This window comes from Dasypus novemcinctus, chromosome 2 (assembly GCF_030445035.2).
Source record: "Dasypus novemcinctus isolate mDasNov1 chromosome 2, mDasNov1.1.hap2, whole genome shotgun sequence".
Taxonomy (NCBI): Eukaryota; Metazoa; Chordata; class Mammalia; order Cingulata; family Dasypodidae; genus Dasypus; species Dasypus novemcinctus.
The window spans coordinates 11,319,105-11,331,822 of NC_080674.1; the positions used below are offsets into that span (position 1 = coordinate 11,319,105).

The window sequence follows — 12,718 nt, forward strand, 5'->3', positions numbered from 1 at the left end:
AAAAAATCCATACTGCAGCATTTTGCAAAGTGAATTTAAATTAGGGCGATATTATTCATTATATTGGACAAAATGGGTCTTCAATTCAGACTTTTGATCACATGGATGAGAACTCTAAGACTGAAAATGTCAAATGAGCACAGTAACTCATCATTCCGCAAACATACAATTCAACAAAAAAGCACATTTACACCAACAAATATGAGTAATATCTTACATCGTAGCTTGATCTCTAGCTTCTGGAGTCAACTTGATGGGTTATTTGAGAGAAGTTTTTTTACTATAGATTGGTGATTCTCAAACTTAATGTGCACACAAATTATCTTGCTAAAATGCAGATTCTGATGCAGTAAGAGCCATCCCAGGGCCCTGGACGACACTTTGAAGGGCAAGGCTTTAGAGATGGTTCTATCAAGTCCACATTTTGATTATTTTAGTGTTGCCAATTTTTTTAAAAGAACCGTACTGTTTTAATCTCTTGGGCTGCTCAACAAATACCATGCAATGAGTCAAGTTAAACAGTAGGGATTTATTCGCTCAGAGTTTTGATGGAAAAGGTCCAAATCGAGGCAATGCTTTCCCCCCAAAGACTATGCCCTGGGGTGGGCTGCTGGCAGTTCTTGGCCCTTAGTCTGTCCCCTGGTGGCATCTCCTAATCTCCCCCTTCTTTTCCAGGCTCCCTGGATATTCAGCTTCTGGCTGCCCCCTCCATGGTGTCTCTCTCTCTGAGTTGCACTGTGCTTATAAAGAACTCCAATCACAGGAGAAAGACCCAACAGACGGATGTGGGCCACACCTTAACCGAGGTAGTCTCATCAAAAGGTCCTCCTTACAAGGTTCACACCCACAGGAACAGATTAAACTTAAGAGCTGTTTTTCTGGGGTACGTGGGGCTTCAAAGCACCACATGCACAATGATGTGCTCTAATGGAAAGTCGAAAATGTGGCAACTGCAATACTTTATTTAGTAACTTTAAGACTAAAAGAATGAGATGGAAAAGACCCTGCTTTTTATTTTATACAAATCATTCCCTAAAGTGGATACGTCCAAGTTACCAAAACATTGCTGTTTTGATTATATTGTATTATATTAGGTTGATTTCTTTGGTTGATTTACATGTAAAACTAGTGAAATTACCTTTCTGTCTCAAATACCATTCAAGTGACATTTAGCTCTTCAAATTTAGAATATGTTTAGAATATGCATATATGTTGGCTTGCATGTAATATTTTGAAGGATATTAAAAATTGTTCAGGAAAGGTTCTTCCATATGATCAAACAAAATGACTGGCCAGTGCACACGCTCCCTCAGGACTCCTGAGAGTCCCATTACACCTCAAAGCCCCACCCGCCCCAATCTTGAGGACAAGTGCACAGGTGATTACTGTAGAATTCTAGCATGGCAAATGTCGTTGGGATTCACCCCAACTCAAAGCAACCTGGTGAGTGAGCTCTGACCAGCACCTTTGTTTTTTCCCCAAGATGGCTCCCTTATCTGTTTGCCATTGCTCTTAATTTTTTTCTTCTCAGTCCATTTCTTTTTTAAGGAAGCACTGGGAACTGAGCCCAGGACCTCCCATATGGGAGGTGGGCACCCAACTTGAGCCATGTCTGCGCCTGCTCATTTTGTTTTCACCTGTTGTCTGCTCCTTGTTTGTTGTCTGCTAGAATTTTTGCTCGTTTTTTTTTTCTTGTTGTGTACTCATTGATTTTGCTTGTTGTCTGCTTGTTGTTCGTTCTGTCTTCTTTAGGAAGTACCAGGAACCAAACCTGGGACCTCCCATGTGGGAGACAGGCACCCAACTGCCTGAGCACATCAGCTCCCTGCCCAGCACCTTTTATACTAAGCATTACTTGTGGCTCCAAACATGGCTTCTCTCTGAGCAAATCTGAAGTCAAGACAAGGAACAGTGACACAGAATTGGAGAGGGAAGCAGAGAGGGACAAAAGGGAGAAGCCTGGGGTAACAGCAGCAGGCTCCGCCCAAGTGGAGACCCCGCACCCACCAAGCTCTGAACAGGGGCAAACACTTGCTTCCTGGCGTCACGTGTGGAGTTCCCGCATGGCTCCCAAAGCAGCTTCTGTCTCCTGGCCTGTGAGCTGGTTTTCAATGAGGCCTGGCTGCCGCTGCTGAAACAGTTTCCTGTCTCTTTCATACCCCTCTGGACACTTACAACAAACTCTTATTGACTGAGATGCCCAGTGTACATTTTCATTCCTTGCAACTTGTAAGCGACGAAGCTAAGGCTGCATGCTGCAGGCAGGGCTAGTTCATCGACAGCGTGGGGTGGGAAGGCAGGCACGTTAGAGACGGGGGCACACAAGGATGCAATCACACGGTGCCTGTTGTCCCTGGACTTATTAAAGCAGTAGTATGGGGTCATCAAAGAGAAACTCCTGTCCTTTGTAAGGAATGAAAGAGGAAGATTCATACTCATTCAAGGTTTTCAGTTACTTAACACAGGAGGTCTAGCCTCCCCGCACGTGTGTGTGTGTGTGTGTGTGTGTTTAATCAGCAGACCCGCACAGCTCTGTGTTCCTAACGGCCACTTTTACAATATTAGCATGTTGCCTGTTACTTTCAAGCTGATTTATGATAAATTTAGATCTGTTAGTGTCTCAGTAATGTGCAAAACAAAGGACAGCAAATATATTGTAAGGCCCCCTGCAGAAACACTGCAGTTGATCGGAAAGAGCCCATGTTTGATATTTTCTTCTGTAATGTCAGAGGCACTTTCACTGCAGCATCGATGTTAATTGCCACTTATCTTAATGAGTTCTTTTCTAATATAAAATAGGCTGGCTTGAAATATAGCAGTCTGCTTTGTAAAGAAGAAACACAAAAAGTTCTGTTGCTTCTGGGAGAAAACAGGATGCTTTGCTTTTGTAGGCTTTTACTGTGTCAGCTGAAAGCTTTCTGATTTAGGGGCTTTGAGGTGTGAGTGACTCTCTTTATCCTCAGTGTGGGAGGAAATTAACCCTGGTAAAAGTCACGAAAGGAAAAAAGCACAGTAGTAACACCTCAGGTTGTGAAGGCAGAACTATGCAGTAGTTTCTATAATCAGCTCCTAAGTGCTAATAGTTTCTGGTTACAGTTAATTTGTTTTAAAATTTATATGATTTTAAATTAGATTATTTCCTATTGACTTCCTACTTAATATCCCACCTCATCTTCTCTGTCTAAAAGTTTCCAGCACCCAGAACAAAGTCTGGTTGTTGCTACTAAATATTTCTGGAAGGAAAGAAGGAAAACGGAGGGAGGGAGGCAGGCAGGGAGGGAGGGAAGGAAGAACAAAGGAAGGAAAGGAGGAAGATATTTTTAAGTGATGACAATAAGGGACTATTTTCAAATAATATCAATAACTATTTTTATTCCACAGGATAACATTGTGCCATCTAATTTATAAAGCTACTTCATGTTGATTATTTTTAACGGAGTTGTAAAGTTAGTACATTGGTAGTAAATTATTTTTATTTGATAATGAGAAAATGTGGGCCAGAGATTAAAGAACTTTCTTAGGCAGCATCCTGGGTGACCCCTGGGACTGGACACTTTAAAAGTGGGCTCCACAGCTTCCGAGAAATGCCCGCCACACTGTGGTAAGAGGCCCTGCTCAGTTCCAGGGCCTTGTGGCCACTTCTGCCTCCCTGGGGTTCTATCAGCAATTCCTCCACACGGTCTTTTAATTTTGGTCTGTAAGAAGTGGTGCTAAGGTGTCTTTTGGCTGTTTTTTCCTTTTTAACAACAACAACAAAAATGGATAAGGGGAGAGTGACCGAAGATACTGAAAGAAAAGATCGATAACATTGGTGAGATGACCAGTCGGATTTGGCAAAACACATTACTCTACAACTCAGTGATTGAAAATAATAATCATAGCTTATTATTTTACGTTTCCTTGTGCAGGAAGTCAAGACAGAGACAACGGGATGATTTGTCTCTGTTCCGTAATGTCTGCGATCGAAACTGGAAGACCTGAAGGTCTGACGGGCCCCGGAGGTTTCGTTTTGAAGGTGGGTCATTCACATGGTGGGCAAGTTGGACCTGGCAAGTGGGCTCCTCTCCTCGTGGACCTCTTCACAGCCCTTAGGACGGTGAACAAGCTGACCCCAGAGCTAGTGCAATGGTTAATTTTATGTGTCCACTTGGCTAGATAACGGGGTCCAGTTGTTTAGTCAACCACTGGCCTAGTTGCTCAGTGAAGGCTTTTCGTAGATGGGTATTTCAGCTGACGTTAAGAAGATAACCCTCCATAACATGGGTGGGTGTCCTCCAGTCAGCTGGGGGTCTTAAGAGCAAAGAACTGAGGGTTCCTGGGGACAGAGGGAATTCTGCCTCAAGACTAAACCCACCACGCCTTGCTGGGTTTCCCACCTGTGCCAGTTTGAGATTATTTATGAACTCCCCAAAATATAAGGATTATGTCTGTGAACAGTCAATTCCCCTGGGTGTGATACCATTTGATTGTATTAGATTCAGCTGAGACATCTTTGATACGATCAGGGCCTTGATTGGACCATACCAGTAGGGTGTAACTCAGCTTAAGTCCCCGCCCCCCTGGTGGGCTGATATAAATGGGCACTCACTCAAGAAGACACAGAAGAAGATACACAGAAAGAGAGAAAGCTCCATAGACACAGAAAAGGAAAGAACTTGGTGATTTCCGTCCTGCCATGTGAAGGAAAGGAGAAGGCTCAAAGGGCTAAAGCCTGGGGAGAGAGAGATGAGCCATTCGACTGACAGTTTACAGCTGACCTTGTGAGGAGACCAGAGCAGCTGACAAGGCCAGGGAGGAAATGAGCCCTATGCAAGATTCATATAGGAAGCCCTGAGAGATGAGCCCGATGCCAGCCTACAGCTCAGAAGAGAAGAAGCTGGGCCCACGGAGCCTTAAAAGAAGGAAGGAGAAAGCAGGCAGAGATCACCCACAATTTGCTTCAACACATGGCAACGGACCTTGGTGAGAAAGCAGCCTTCAGCTGGACCCTTTTACCCCAAATAAATACCCTTTATAAAAGTCAACTGATTTCTGGTTCTTTGCATCAGTACCCTTTGGCTGACTAATGCAACACCTAAGGAATTCTGATTCAAGCCTTCAACATCATTCTTAATCAGCATTTTCAGCTTCTAGAATGCCCTAGAGGTTGTGGATTTGCCAGACCCTACCATCACATCAGCTAACGCTTTACAATCTCTTTACGTGCACATATTCTTATATATCCTGGAGGTTCTGTTTATCTGGAGAGCATAAACTGATACAGCAATTGAGCAGATAAAACAAGCGTGAGAGGGTGTGCAAGGTTTCTGCCCCCAGAAGCCACACACTTCACTTCTGCACCCTTGTCCTCCTCATATGAGCCAGCTCTGACTCACTGGGGGCAGGGACAATGCCAAGTTGTGAAACCCAGGAGATGGGGCCAATGGGCACAGTCTTGGAGGGTGGCTACCACAGATCCCATAAGTGTTAATTTTATAAGGCAGGCTAGTTATTTGGAGATTTTTCAAAAATGATAAAGATTCTGAACATTACTTTTACTTAGAAGAACTTGAAAATATTCGGAAGATATGTTGTAATTTCATTCATTCATTCATTTGTTCAGCAAATACATTCAAAACAGTCTATGCAGGCAAAGAAAATAAGATACAAGGTCAGGATTTCTTTTTCCCACTCACTGGGACATACGTGGGTATCTTGGGCTAATTTTGTAATACTCACTTGCCCACCGATGCCCTGGATTCAGAGAAGCAGTGAGTACCTCATTGTGCCTTCTAAGCCAGTGATTTTCAAACAGTCTACAAACCAACTTTGGTTTCTGGCCTTTTTTCCCCCATAAGCATTTTATATTCAATTGAAAAGATTGTCCTACATTCCAAGCACATTTCCTATCACCCTTTCCTTTGTATTAAGAAGTGGTCAGAGAAGATCCTTTGCCAAGGAAGGGGCGGGCCACCCTTTATGCTGGCACGGCACAGGTCTTCTAGAATGTCACTAGTGTTTGCATTCCAACATGGCGGGAACCACTGGGCTAAGTCTCATTTTAACGGTCTTTCTTCACTACAGAATAGCAGAGGCAGACTGAGGTCCTCGGTTTAGGAACCTCACTACAAATGCCCTGGTTGTTAAATATAGAGTTTTCTAAAGAGGCCCCCAAACTGGTGGCCCACGGGCATGTTCCAGCAAGACATTTTTTAGAAACAGACACATTACAAAAGACTAAAGCATATATACAAATGTCTTTAGAAAACTGGTAGAGTAAAACAATAAAAGGGTGAAGATGGATACTTCCATGCATTCTGCATGTGCAGGAATTGCCCACTGAAATTTCCTCTAGAAGGCTCCTTCTCTTACTCCTCCATCTCCTCCTCCTTCTCCTTCTCTTTTGAATAGAATTAAGTAAATGCCAGAGCACACTTGGTTCAGCAACCCACTTAAGATAGTTGAACATGATCTTCAGTAAATGAAAGAATCCAGGTTATTAGATTTGCCAAGCTATAGGGTACCATGAGCAAAGAAATTTCGGTTCAAACTAAAAAAATTTTTTTTTTTTGCTACAAAATGCTAGTCTTCTTTCTATAAATGTCAGTGCTGCCAAATTAATGAGTACTATTAGCTGCAAAACATCCCAAGAAGCAAAGGAAATTAATTTCCATTAGTTACCAACTGACAGTCAACGACCACCTGCCTTGTAAGACAATAAAAGTTTTGAATGCTCCGTTTTTGTCCTCAATTACAGGTTCAAAGTCAGATGACAAAGAAAAGTGTTATATGATATCCAACCAAATATTGAAAGGTTTGTACATGAAGGGGCCAGTGAAGACTCAATATTTTCGCTTCTGGTGGAATAAGCAAGGAGGGCTTGAAGGATGGATTGACTGAGATAGGTTTCCCATGGTGACAGCAGCATAAATTGAAGAATAATTAAAATTAGGAACTGGCCAAGTTCTCTCAGAAGTATAGAGCCCTTTGAATAGCACATGGTTTCAAAGGTTGCACATAGCTATGTGGATGCCCATTAAATACATAAACAACCAACCAGAAACGGGCTTTTCAATACTCTCTTAGGTACTATGGCCGATGCATACTTTTCTAATGGAGACAAATCTTGTGTTTGACCAATTTTAAAAATGAACTAAAGACTTTTAAATCTGTTATTGATTTTAAATTCAATGTACATGTTTAAGTTCTATCTATAGTGAATATCTAATTTATAGTTTAATATATTAGTATACTAAAGTATGCTCATAAAAAGAAATACTGACATATGGAAGTGTAAGCTAACATTTTATCCTGATTGGGTAGGTGGACAGTGACTTTCAGAGACAAGTGCCCTCTAAGTACTTCATAGCCCAGCCGAAAAAGACCTGAGGGTTTCAAACATGCCCTCCCACCCCCATTTTCTGCCCTCTAGTCTTTTTAAGTTCTCTCAGCTTGAAAAACTTTCTCTCCCATTTTCTCGTGTGTCAGGAAGGTCTATTCCTCAGGGTTCGTGCCTCGCCCCTACCCTCCACAGCTCCACAGTACCTCTTTTAACCCATCTGTCTTCTTTACCCAATGCACTGTGGATGCAGCAATTTCTCTCATTTAATTCTGAAAGTTCCTTATGGAATGAGGCTGTTTTCATGCCGTAGTCACTTCTGCAGGGTCCATCCATGGATATGTCACAGAAAAGTCAGCTAAAACATACTGAGTGTCTCCAGGTAGACGTGGAGGGAGGAACGAGCCTGCATGATTCAGTCCTTGGGTCAGCTCGCCTTTCATACATTCCAGTGACTGCAGGGCAGTGAGTTACAGCAATTATACTGGATAACAAATCTGAGCCCAGAGAAGGTTTTTGTAGCACCACAGAATGGAATCACTTAACAAGAAGTGATGCAAAGCCCTTCATCTATGTTACAAAGAAAATATAAAACTTAAGGTAAGGATAATTGATTGCTAGCTTTGCAGAAGCCACATGTGAGAAGACTTGGCATTTTATTTTGTTGTACAGTTAATATTGGTATCAACCCTCATAGTAGGCAGAAATTTAGGATTAGAAGCCAAACAGATTTAGGTTCAACTCCTAGCTCTCTAAGCCTCCAATCCCCATATATAAAATAAGTATTATAAAAAGGTATGCCATAGGCATATAGGGAGGATTAAATTAAGGAATATAAAAAACTTAATGTTGAACGTGGAACTAATATATTACCTAATTTTAATTATCATTGTTATCATCATAGCCATTATCAACATTCCTCTGATCTCATGGTCAAGAAAACCGACCACCTACTCTGGAACCCAGCTTGCCCCAAGGCAATGTTTTTTTGCCCTGCACTTGCTGGTGATGCATAGGATGAAATTAGGAGGGAGACAGGACTTGTCCAGCTTCCCAAGGAGAGACCTAGGAAGGGCAGCTCGTGGAACCTGTGGCAGCTTGCGTGGAATTCAGGAGGTCTAGGCACTGGTGGGAGAGGTAATAAGTGTCTTTAAGACTGTCCTTTCTAGGGGGGATAGGCCTATTCTCGTGTGATTTCATAGGTCAGAAATAAGAGCAGGTAACCTGGTCCAAGAAAAAGATGCAGCTTTTGTATCACCGCAGGTGGAATGCTTTAGGAGATGGTGAGTGGCCTGTCCCCACAGGCATTCAAACAGAGGCTGAAGGGCCTCTTGCTGGGCTTGTAGACTACCTGAAAAGGACCGCCAAGTGCTCTTCAAACACTGAGAGTCTTTAAGTTGGGAATCCCAAGGGTTTCCCCTCTGGCATATCCACAGTTAAATAAACGATTGCTTGAACATTTGAAGTTATATGTAAACTCCTCAGAGATTCACTCCCCAGAAGAACTGGAGGCTGAGAATATCATCGAACAGTTTTATCGGAAGCCCTTCAGCCATGTTATTTAGTTATACAGCAATTGCGCCAAACTTTAAGATTAAAAAAATATTTTTCAGACCTTCGACTTCTTTTTTCAGACCTTCAACTTCTTAAAAGCATTGTCCTTATAGCGTTTAGTTCTTGAGCATTCAATTCACCATATGCTAGTGTAGTGTATTATGTGGGCAGGTTAATGATGAGAAAACAACATTTGGAAAACTTTCTTTACCTAGATTCCCTTATGATAAGATATTTATAAGCAAGGAAGCAAATGTAGCTCAAGTGGTTGAGTGCCTGCTTCCCATGTATGAGGTCCTGGGTTTGATCCCTGGTACCTCTTAACAAACAAACAAACCAAAAAACCAATCCTCATTGGGAAGCAGATCTAGCTCAGTGGTTGAGTGCCTGCTTCCCATGTATGAGATCCTGGGTTCAATTCTTGGTACCTCCTAAAAAGAAAAGATATTTATAAGCAATAGTATTTACTAGCATCTAATAATGTAACATCCAATATAAAATAATTTTTAGAAGTATCTCATAATAGCAAAATAAAATTTAGAAGAAATGTGTATGATGATTTTATCAGTACATTTTTATATTATTGGTTAAATATTACACATTAATATGAAACTCCAGGAAGTACAAGTTTTATAGAGACAAGTTAAAATGCAGTTTCTAATTGTATGCATTTCTTTGTTATGTCGAAAACAAAAAAGACAGAGTTTTATTGTGACTTGTGCTTACAGTAAGTTTCTTTTACCATGTATAAAAAATTGCTTTGGAGCTAATGTACATCAAAGATTATTAGCATCCTAAAAGAGAATTAATCAGACATGATTAAAAGATGTTACTGCTGTTATAACTTGTACATTAAATTATGTCAGTAAATGTCTTAACCACAGCGTTTCTCCTTTATAGACAGGAACACTTAGAGTACCTTTAGTATACCTGGGTATATCACACTTCCTTTAATTTTTTCTAGTTATTTCATCAATTAAATTTTCAAAATGCTTTTTCTTACCACTCTCAACATCATGGACACCATTTAAATACAATTTAATTTAAAAATCTGTATTTAACTTATATGTTAAAAACCAACAGTATATAGAATTCACTATTTGGTATAGTGCCCAAAAATGTATTAGCCACGTCAACAATCCTTAAGCGATTCACATTTTATGAAGATCATATATAATTAAAAACTCAAGCTTGCTTAGCAAAATGTGGCTGGAAAGTGAATTTATATATATACCCATTTTACCAGTGGTTGCTGACATTCCAAAGGAAACTGGATTTTCCAACTATTTGGATAAAGGTTTATGCGCATTTTTGTTGTAATATGTGATGGGGGCAGTTTTGAGAAGAGAAACTGGAAAAGTGCAAAGCCCACATTTTTTCCAAAAACCATATGATTAAGCCCTACATCAATAAGGAAACGCCAGTCCTTAAGGACTGATCCTTTGTATCCTGTGGCATAGGATAAACCATACTAAAAGCTGACTGGGAGTCTCCAGGTTTAATTGTAATGATCAGATTGGGGCTATCTTGATTACAAATCTTCCTTTAAAATGTAATGTAATAGTTGCTCAAAAAATCTTCATGGATAATACTAAAAACTCTTTAATAGAGAAAAGACACTGATCTGCAATAAGATGAAAAAGGTAGCTATTAGAAAAGAAAAATAATAAGAAAGGAAAAAGGAAAACTAAGACCACACATCCAATAAGCAATTATCAAGGATACTAGATTTACTTGGACAATTTCTATAATTTCCTTTATTCCTGGGTACAGATACCCAGTACCACCATTCACACAGCTTCCCAAAAAAGTCATTAAAAGATATAAATACATTTTTTCCTTTTCCTATTTTTTAAAAGAAATGAAAAAAATGTTTATTCTAATCTATGAGGCATTGTGCTAAAATTAGACTCTAGTCTGTGCAACCCATCCATCAGCTGTGGGATCTTCAAAAAAAATCACTTAACATTCTGATTCTCCATTATTTAAGGGACTAAATATGGTGACGATATTGGATTCTTCTTACAAAGAAGGATTACATAAAAAAAGTAAGTAAAGAAGCTTTGAAAATTGTAACGTGTTATAAACATGTATGTTTATAACAGCGAAGACACATACATAATCTGGCATGCAATAAGTAAAACTTTTAAAACAATCCTCCTAAACATATCTATAAAAGCTAAAAAAATCTAAAGATTGAAAACATTTAGATCATATACCACAATGCCAAACTAAGTACTTTTAAACTCTAGAACCTAAACATAAAAGTTCTAGGAAGATTCTCCTAGGAAGAATCAAAATGCATTATTAGAAGGAAAATGATAAAATCTTGCCTTAAAAGAAGTATTAATTTTGGACTTGAATTTTAGACTTGGGATGTCTCAAATAGGAATATTTTGACACATTTCCCTTATTTTTTAAAAGCTCACAAGAAAGAAATGATGTATTTTATACTCAATGCATTTGACATGATGCCAAGTTCCTTGTTCCTCTTATATTAGTTCTTTGCTCCTCTTATATTAAGCCACAATACTCTAATTCTGATTCTATGTCTGTTTCTTCTTTTTTTTTCCCGGTATATCTGAGTTTAGGGCAGTGGTATGATCTAGTCAGAATAAAAACCTACTGAAGGCCAACACATTCTTGAAAATAACACAGTAAGTACACTTGTAATTCATATAACACAACACTGATTTGTATAAACATTTACCCACACAAAAGTCTGTCACCAGCATTTTTCATATTATGCAGAATACTTCTTTTTTAATTTTATATTTCTTTTTGGTATTTCTCTGTTTTGATTTATATCAGACACTCAATAAATATAAGCGACATAATCCAAATGGAAAAGGTAAAAGCTATGGCAATATATTGAGAGAAGAAAAAAGGCTATAAAAGTGGCAATAATATAAAATGGAAAGGTTATGCCATTTAATTAAATAAAATGCATTTAGTACACAGTATAAAATGCAGAAGCCAGGCTGTAGCTAAAGAAACATAAATTTGGTTTCTACTAAACCGTATTTCCTAATAGGAAAATTTAAACACATTCCATTGGAAACAAGCTATGTTGATTCTCAATTTAAATATACAATGTTAAATATAAGCAACTACAAACTCAATTATATAGTTTTTCTATTTTAGCCTTTCTTGAGTTTATTATTATTTTACTTCTATGTCTTTTCAGTAGCATGTCAAGAAAAAATATTTAAAAATGAGGTATTTTCAAAAGAACATTTTTTCCATGCTAAGAATATGTATGGATTTGGGGCAGATTTGAGGAGCAAGACTGAAGGAAATACATTAAAATTAAAATCCTGGATGGCCAGGACACTGCACATTGTAAATAGAAGTATATATTTCTTATTTCCAGTAATTAACAGTAAGCATTTATTACAATCCACTTTTACAACAGTGGTTTTACCAAACATAAAACTTAACATGGGCCCTCCATGCAGGTTTGAATTGGGCTAAAGTAACTATCACAAAGAATCCCATAAAATGATCCCACTCCGACTTTTATGTGCTTGTAGAAGCAATTCTTCCTGCAAAGGAAGAACTGTAAACCCCTCAATACGATGCATACACACTTGTGCTCTCTAGCAGGGAAAATTCCTTGAGACGAATTTTAAGTACATCACCAGAGTCCAGCTACCTTCCCTACCATAAAGAAATACCAGACATCTTATGTATCTATAGCATTCACAGATAAATATATATCTGTGTATATATATGCATATATGTCTGTATGTATATATATGGCTCTATCAGCATAAATCAAAGGGCTATGAATAAAACATGGTTTAACTCTACAAGAACTCAGTTCCAACTTCAAAAGCAGAACAT

The 12,718-nt window shown here is 39.1% G+C and overlaps 1 protein-coding gene across 6 annotated transcripts in view; it reads right to left on the bottom strand.

The window, feature by feature from the left end:
- The window catches only part of CTNND2 (catenin delta 2), a 1,007,180-nt gene that overhangs the window by 355,646 nt on the left and 638,816 nt on the right, over positions 1-12,718 (bottom strand). The window lies entirely within an intron of this gene.